At 37.7% G+C, this 9,482-nt stretch overlaps 1 long non-coding RNA gene across 1 annotated transcript; it reads right to left on the minus strand.

Annotated features, from left to right (window-relative positions):
* Window positions 1-327: 327 nt before the first annotated feature.
* On the minus strand, window positions 328-7,764 carry LOC147754022 (uncharacterized). The gene is made up of 5 exons (XR_002685034.2): window positions 7,717-7,764; window positions 4,434-4,528; window positions 3,824-4,105; window positions 1,757-1,868; window positions 328-1,217 (listed from the first exon to the last, which is right to left on the minus strand). It is a non-coding gene; the product is annotated as an uncharacterized LOC147754022 (long non-coding RNA).
* Between the last annotated feature and the right edge of the window lie 1,718 nt (window positions 7,765-9,482).

Consider the following 9,482-nt stretch of genomic DNA (forward strand, 5'->3'; position numbering starts at 1 on the left):
ACAGGATATAATAACGCCGGATCCTACTCAGCGGTAACGTTTTTCTCAAACTAAAATGCTACAGAAATAGATAGGCACCTCACGGGGGTGTAGGTTTGTTTTCCGTCATCTCTGTATATGTAATGAAAAAAATGCTATATTTCATTGATTTATTAATTAAATCTAATGTAAATTAATTTTATGAAACAGGTGCTTCCTTTATTCTTAAAGTTCATACCACAAGTGTCCACGTCGGAATAAGATTTTAACACAGCCTTCAGATGTATATATTTCTAGATTTCTAGCCTCGTTACACCTAGGACAGGAGTGGAAAAAGAGGAAAAAGGCTTATTATTAAGTACAGCTTTTATTTTTTTGAACATAGTACATCATTTCTCCATTGACAATAGAACGCTTTTCTGTAAATGATTATTAAAGGACAATTATGGAATGCTCATATTTTTTAACCTAGTCGATATCATCAACGTACGTTAGGCTACATACTTGAGGAGAAATTATATTCAGCTTATTTAAATAAGCTTTAATAGTATTTAGGTAAGCCTTGAATAGGAATAGTTGTTAGGTATATCTTCAAAGCATTAGTGTTCAAGTTCCAAGGGTATATATTACCTTTCGGTAAAATTTATGCCATATTTTAATACTACGAGGGTATTTCGTTGGAGTTTATCAAATGACGTAAGAACATTTTAATTACGATGACAAAATACTTTATAATAATAGAAGTGGGGATTAAATGGGTTTTGAGTATGTTTCACAACGCTTTGCTAACTTCGCGTCTATTATAGCGATTAAATTCGGTTGTATTTTAAGTAGCGCTTGTATTTGTAGGTGCGCGATAGATATCAAATATTGTAGATAATAGATAGAGCTGACGGAGAATACGCACGAGTTGTGCAATTGTGATACCTATATTTGCGATCAAAATCGTGGGGCAGGCGCGGAAGGCATACACTTATCGGCTAAACCTTATATCTTGCTCCGCAATAATTAAATCATTTGCGTAAATGTGCGTAAGCAAAGTGGCTATTACCCAATATCAATTTAATATAAATAATTTGTTTAGATTGTTGTTAAAGGTTCCTGTTTTCTGAGCTGCGGCGTCGACGTTTAAATTGATCTTGTACAGCGTCCTTTTTGGCAATGTCACAAAACTCGAAAGCTGTAAAGGTCCAGCTGACGCGTTCGTCAGAGTCTCATGCATGAGGTCCTTTCAGACTCTGTATGATGGAAGGAAGTACGAGTGTTTTTAGCCTTAGACAGTCTTACTTTAGGTTTATAACACTGAACTAGCTAATGAGTGACAACGCAATTCATTGTTCTGCTTAAATATAGCTGTATGCGTGAGTATTGCGCTGTTGCGAGATGTTGCCCGATTGTTAGAAATCTGTATTATCAAGATCTGCATTTTCATGCCTAAAGTCGATGAAGCTGGCCAATGTCAATTTTTTTATTCTATAAAAATCAATTAACTTCATCGATAGAAACATTAACTGATTCATAACTGAACGTTTTCTACAGTACAACTTTTTAAAACTGACCGATAAACCGAACGTTGTAATACTTTTTAGCAGCAAACGAAAAACGTATGTTTTCAAAGCATGACTACTTAAAAGCAGTTTCTATACGTAGACCTATGAGCTACAAACGCAGTTAATTTTAAAAATATCACAACAAAAGTCCTGATGCTCAGGCTGATGGTGAAGGAGCACCGTGATTCTTCTAAATAAAAGTTGACGAATTTCGGCGAGACACTCACTCTCCAGGAAACAGCAAAGGCAGTGATTTTCGCAGCCTCAGCGACTGGTTGCCATAGGCCTATCGAGTCCAACGCCGTGACGGGTTGTTTTCGAAACACAGAGAAGAATGTCCTTGAAGCAACCAAATAAAAAAGACCAGCAGACTTGCCGGTTTTTATTATATTGTATAATTAAGTCTATTTTTATAATTAAAATGAACATAATAAATATGGCAGAGCGTCGTCTCTTGCTTAACGGAAGAACACGTCAAAAATGAGGAAGTACGATTAGATACAGGAACATACATAGACGCGGTTATCACCAATAGACTTAAAGATCCTCGAATCTACTGGGCGACAAATGGAAAAACAACTTAGAAAGAAGATATGACACATTTTGGTCTCTTGATTTAAATTTTATTAAGTTTCATCCAAATGTTTGTCTTGCTCCGGAGGTATGCAAAGCTATCGTTTAAACCGGCAAAAACATTTGGTACCAAAAGATGGTAATGTAACCTATTAAATTGTATAAACCACGATATAAAACATATAAATTTCAAGGGTTGAAGAGTATGCCAAGAAACATGTGTTCCTAACTAGCTTTTTAACAAAGATTGTCATCAGGAGCAAATACAATGCATTTTGACGAAGGTCTAAGCAGCTAAAAAATGGAAGGGCAGCCCCTCGTTGTAGTTTCTCCGAGGCATGGCTGCTCTGCCGGACCAAATTTAAACCAGACAGTGCGTTAATTAAAAATCTTATTTATAATTAGGTATCTAAATCTTTTAAAATTGGCTATGCTGCTGTCTATTGTAGATTTTTTTTACACTTACTACTAAGCTTAATAGAAAAAGGTTGGAAGATCGTAGTTCGGGGCACTTCCATTAACTCAATAATATCTGAACTTGGCTTTTTGCACAGTTACGTATCTATGTTAAACGTACTTAAATTTTTACTTAATTTCCCTAGTTAGAAGTTGGAAGCAATTATGCATTATTATCATCGAGTAGTTTAAGTAAGATTGAAATCAATCAAAACAGTATAAGGTTTATAAAACAGCATGTCCGTCGTCCACATTATATTAGCTTGTGTTTTTCGAGTAAATCAAATAGGGCTGCAGTGACCTTCATAAAGCTCTAAAGCTTTCTTGCTAACATAAGTTTGGCCACAACAGATAGTTGATATTTTTCTATTCCTCTCAATTCACCCTGCTCATTCCTGGGAGAGGTTCCTTAATTTCCAATGTTTGTCTATTGGCCTAATCTAACCTATTTTATACTCGTAGATTAAAATTAGAGTAATAACTATTTTCACTGTAGTTTTGTTTATATCATTTAAAATAAAACATTTAATTACGGCCCGAAATCTCAATGGGAAACTTCATCAAGAAACAACCGACCAATTGCCAATTCAACTTAAAAAAAGAATAAAGTATTTTATACAGATACATTTTTTTTTCAATTGCCAAACATAAGTGGGCAATGCATAGAAGCTTCAAAATCGCTCTAAAAATATAGAAATTCACATGTCAAATCGTACAAACACTGGATAAAAACGATAATAACTAAGGTGCCGTTTCAAGTTTTTTATGATCCATGATATTTATTTTTTATCGTAAGTATTTATTAGGTTTGCATGATCAGCAGGGGTAGTTCTGGTTTATTGATCCGTTTCGCCTAAAGAGAGAGTCAGATATTTGTTCAAGGACGCCAATGCTAATCATGTTACTAAATTGAAAGCCTTCGATATTACCTTGGTAATCGATTCTATAGCAAAAGGTGGGAATTTGTCAAAGAACTTGTATCATGGTGATTTGCTTTTTGCTGAGATGGAAACATTCCTATAGACATGTCAGAATGAGGTTAAGAAGCACGAGCATTGGGGTAAACCAGAAAGACTGCGGGGCTCCTATGATGCGGGTCGCTCATAAAATAGCCGTATTCATCCCCTCTAAAGCTTTAATGATGAAATCAATTGCTAGAAAAGAAAGCAAAAAGAAATAATTTGTTTGAAATTAACAAAAACAACGCAACTCTACTAAATATTAGCTATGGATCTAGATTTAAAGAAAAAAGACGCGACATTTACCCAGGCATAGCTCCAGAAGCATAGAACCCAGTGGGTTGCCGCTCGCCGGCTGGTTATGACCCGATCGAATGTGCAACATGAATAAAACAACGACGTGTAACCGAAGTAGTGAACGAAGGTGTACGTTTTTCGACCCGAGCTAATGGTGGCCCTAAATAGCTTTTGCCGCTACGAATCAGACTGGTTCACACATTGAGCTTCTGGCCAACATAAGCCTGCGTTGATTTTTTCCGCCGTTCAGTTTAGCGTGCTATTGTGGTAATGTGGTTGACAATGACACACCTTAACGCATTAACGCACGAAATAATGCTTTATTAGAAGTCGCCTATTATCAATAAGACTGTGGAAATTGATTTCAATATATAGTCCAGTTTGATCTATGTGATCTGCAAATCAGAGTACTCTATGGGTTCATAACCTAGTTATACTCGCATTGGTATAATGCGACCACGTACTCAAAGGCGTCGCTCAATCGGTCTCAATTCGTTAAAGATATGGATGCCGTACGTTCTAAACAATCGATTACTTCGGTACAACCCGACTCTACGCTTCAATGGAAAACTGAGTAAACGCCGAAATACCAGTTGAGAATATAGTAAGGCAGACCTACATTTTACAATGTGAGGATCCCTGCGAGCATCGTCGTCCTTGAGTACCTTCAGTGGTATTTCGAAAAAGCTGACTGGCCACGCCATCGGTCTTTCCCTATATAAAAGAAGAATTACACAGTTGCGATTTATTGGGCTCTAGTTCAGCTCCATCATGTGTTGATTTGTTTATACTAAGTTATAGATGGAACGTTGGAGTGTATTGAGACATTTTAATTCCTATAGAGTAAATTTTTTCTTCACTTAGTTAGAGCTCATTTAGCGGATATACATATGGCCTAAAGTTAACCGCTCAAATATCTACTGAATAACAATTAAAATTTTTTACTTGCTCCATTATTTTTTGTTTTAAGTTCTTCTAAATTTTGTGTTTCCTGTTGAAGATGGATTGATAACTTATATCGCTTACAGATTCGCACAGGTTATACAGCATATGTTTTCTATATTGTGTTGATTAAAAAAAAACCACGCAGAATTAACACAGTTGTTCAACTGTGCTATATAGATATAGGGGTTGAAGAGAATAGATTTAGGCTTGAAATTCGGCCTACTTAATTTAACTAAGACCTATTTTAGTCAGTCGTAATTCTATAGCATTTGACAGTATCATTATTCTCAATTAGCATAGTAGAATTGAGCATTTACATCCCTGAAATGGAAACGTTTAACTGGACGGTTAAGAACTTTTCAATAGACATTACATTGCTCAATTATGCTTATAAGGGATTTGCTTTCCATATGTTTCATCGGATTAAAGAGGCCTCCCAAGAGACCGCCGACTACCGACACAGAATCATCCATTTCCATAAGACTCTGAAAGTTTTCTACTAACTTGGATCCAACTCTTGGAATGTTTGTTTTTCTTAGGTTTAATGTTAGGTCCGCAATAGGATTTGAGATATTGCTAATACCCTTCAGGATTTTGCTGGCACAATTCCCTGATTCTACCTTAAATTACAAAGCAGTAAAATGTTTTTTGTGATAGTGTTTCAGTAATTATAATTGTGGTGGCGCGGATCGAATTAAGGCCTTCGTATTGCCTTACCCACGAAGTTGAACCTATAGTTTTTCCTATAGTGAGCTGGAATTAGAAAATATTCACGTTTTTAGGAAAACTCGCATATATCCTGTAGCGTAAAAACACGGACACAGGAATCTCAATAATTACATCTTGCTGCGCTTTCGCACAAATTGATGCGATCTTGTACTTTCCAATTTGTTAGCAAAATGAGTTTTTTTTTTATCTCTGTTTTCTCAGGACTAGCATTTGAAACGCTTGTTGAGTAAAGATAGCTTGTCTTCAAACATCCCGACTACCCTTCCAGAAAAGATGAATCATTAGCAGCAGTATGAGGGTGTTCATGATGACGCAGAGGTGGCGTCTTTGTCTACTCTGAGATAATTGTTTATTTCGTCTCCGGAAGATTTCGCCAGCCATCTAAAACAGGACTCACTAAGGGTAGTGTCCGACGTGAAAGATTTGCTTCATCTTATCGTTGGTAACTTTACCACTGTGCACTCAAAATCTTTGAAATTAATTCGAGTTAACAAGAAATAGCAATTGAGTATATACGAATCGAGGTTCCCTAGCGAGTGAAGCCTGAAACAAAGCGAACTGCATCAGAGTCGCTCATGGCTAAATTGTATGTACGGGTTCGATATAGCTCTGATTAGTGCAATAGCTATCCTCTTGAGCAGAAAACACTAAAACTTCTATTTTTACATTGTCGTCCAAGTTGTCGTCTAAGCCAATAGGAGGGCATCGAATGGAGCGCAAATTCGGTCAGGTTGTCGTTGGTAGCTTGTGGTGTCCTATTTTAGGTGCACCGAAAGGACACGTTCACTAAAAAAGGTGAGGTGTTTTAAGCAGGTGCGAGTTGAAATCAGACTTGAAACACCCTCAGAAGAAGAATTGCGCACTCGGCCTGCAAAATATACAGGGTGAATGCAACATATTCATTAAAGCTTGAGTACTTCAGGATTTCCTATAATGTCGTATCAGAGCTGCTTGATCACTGTAGGTGTGAATTCTGTGGCGTTAGCTCTTTGTGATCGATCGCATTTGTAAGAGTTGGATTCAAATAGAGTAAAACTGTGTTTTTTGTAATTTTTCATACACTCAGTTAGTGAAGTATGTTTGAAGGAACGTAGGTTAAATTGCAAATTTCTTGCAGGAGAAAATTAGACATTTAACATTGGCCTAATGACGAGAAATGCAGTATTGACTGTTCGTGCCGAATCGCAATTGTTTTAACCAACTTTCAGTATATCGCTTTTTGTAGTGATAAACAAGTCCCGCTGGGGCTGGGTTTGCCTGTTAGAACTTGGAGACCGATTCTAAACTATGATTGCATTGCTATGTTACATATAAAATCCTATAGTATGCGCATGATAGGGAGCTATGTATATATGAATGTATGAAGTTTGAGTACAGTCGCCTCATAACTAGAAAAGCTGAAGAAAAAGTACTTAACAAGCAGTGCCTTGACCCATTTATAATGAGAATACAAGATTTACAAGTCCACGTATCCCTTTGGAATTGAAGAAGGTTGCGCATTTGGCCATGAAGGTACCTACCACATTGATTGATCAAAGAGAACCGTGCAGTTTTACGCAACGTTCTATTTCCCTTTAAACGCCTACAAACTCGCTGTCCTATAGTGAAACAAGCAATCTCTCGAACACGTTCAGAACTTTCCGGTATCTCTACGGCTATGTAACTTTTTAACACCGCTTCACTGTTCGCTTGTTACGTTATGGTATCGGCTGGTTGTAGATCACCAATGAATTAACATCAAATATGGCAAGCTGATAATTGGAAACCAGTTAACACAATGGCACAGAACGAAACTGAAACGTCGTGTCAAATACAATCCTTTGTGCATCTCGTGGTGAAGGTCGAGCTGAATCAGAACTTTCTTTAATGAAGCTACAGTTCTCTTCAGGTTCTCTTCGTCTCTTAACTCATCATTATGATATACCCAAAGGACCCTACTGGTGAACGGGTTGTCGACGTGGGTTGTACGAAGTGAAAGACATCTCTTCGGTGACGGACACAGTAGCAATTACAAAAACGATAAGAAGAGCATCTTCACTGACGAATCGTGACTCCGTTACTTATATCTTCAGCGCATTTCCCCGATTGCTTCTCACCAGTTTCGGGCGCGCCAACTAGCAGGACACTACAGTAGAGCTACCGTACCTCCGTTCTCTGTTTATATATATGTATATACATTTGTTTACGGCTTCTCTTATTTACACAGTTTACTTGATGCAAAAACTTACTTAGTGCTCACTTCCTATTTTCCGTCCTATAGATATATGACGAAGCGTTAGGGCCTACTTGGCGTCGCATTTTCGCCGTTCCAGCAATTGTTCAACGGCTTTCCGTCGCAAAGCCCTGTACATAACTTCATCGGGTCCCATACGATCAGCCTATGGCCTAATAGAGCCTGGCTGCATGTCGCTACTACCATTTAGCAAAGGTCCATACGTGGGCAGTTTTTGCCGCTCCGCCGTTGCAAGCGAGGATATAACACCTGCTGACGACAGTGTGCGATCTTTCACACGGATCTATTCGATGAGCCTACCCTATGAACGCACGTAAGTGGTGGCTATGGGTGACGTTGCAACCTTCTTTGCAGATCTGAACTCGCTTCTGAGTCGGAATTTTATCTGTCAACACGCGAAGTAAATGTCACGCAAAGCAGAAAATCTACTATAAGAAAGTAAACCCGATCTTGCATATTTTATAAGAAGAGGCCATAAAATTTCTATTCTGTAGAACTAGCTGTCTCCACAAATGCTGGGTTATATTTAGTTCTGAATATCTTAATTCAGATACTTCCCAAGTTCCCCAATCACCGTATTCTGCTAATACGATTGTACGAAATTCGTTCAGTCACAGCATATATTAGGATATATTTATCTCAAGTATGTTTTTTAATACTTTAGGTCAAGATTATTTTACCACTCTCCACCGATAGAAACAGTAATCGCAGCGAAGGCAGTTCTTATCGGCTAACTTATGATTAGAAAATTAAAAATGTATCGAAAGATTGAGTATAGAGGCGTGCAATCTACTTGTGTATGTTGTATGCTAAATGGCTTTTGGCGGTAGGTCGATCAGGCGTTTCTAACCGTATATGTGCTAGTGCTGGAAGTGTCATCTACAAACATTATGCATCAGCTCCAGAGGCTGTAGAAAATGGACGATAAAAGTAGATTTTACGGCTGGTCAGAGGTAGAGATCATCGCAATGGTTCATCACATTAACCCACATGCTTAATATATTGTAGAATCACACTTTTTGCCTATGCGGTATCCGGCCAACAATATGCAATTGCATAATGATCATCGAATTGCCCTAAAATATTCGTCTGCTTTTCAAATATGGGATTAGGGTGGAGCAATCCTTAGTTGAATAAAGCTATAGATACAAAACACTGACATGTTATAAATCGAAGGTAATCAAACAAACCTGTTGTAGGTTTAACGTTTAACATCATTTCAGCAGCAAATTGGGTGCGTTTTAATGGAAGTCTATGGAGTCAGAATCGACTAAATAATTTTCGACGATACAGGAGGGAAGGAAAGAAACACATGGTTGCTCTGCAGATTCCGGGTTGCTCCGAACATCCTTTTCAGTTCAGGCTAGGCAGTCTGGTAAATTAAAAACCTTATTTTTAAAGAAATACCTACATTTTTAAAAATGAATTCGGCTGCTGCTAAAATGGCTTGTTCTGTTCGGCATCGACTGAATATGATGCTACAACTAAGGCGCTATAGTTATAGATCATTTGAGCTCTATTTTGTCGTTATGTTCTGTTGCATTATAACTTAAAGGCCTGTACTTATTACATTTGCTCTCATTAGTAGGCTCCATCGGCCGTCAGCTACTTCAAGGATAACTACAAACGGTTCATTACATTCGTGCCCTGTCTTACGTATAAAAAATAACTTTCACATTAGTAAGGTATTTCAGGTGTTCCCAATATACACGTTCATGTTTATATCCATAACCCACGTTTGTTTTTGACAAATCACTCAAA

Source organism: Varroa jacobsoni, unplaced genomic scaffold (genome assembly GCF_002532875.2).
Source record: "Varroa jacobsoni isolate VJ856 unplaced genomic scaffold, vjacob_1.0 scaffold_15, whole genome shotgun sequence".
NCBI lineage: Eukaryota > Metazoa > Arthropoda > Arachnida > Mesostigmata > Varroidae > Varroa > Varroa jacobsoni.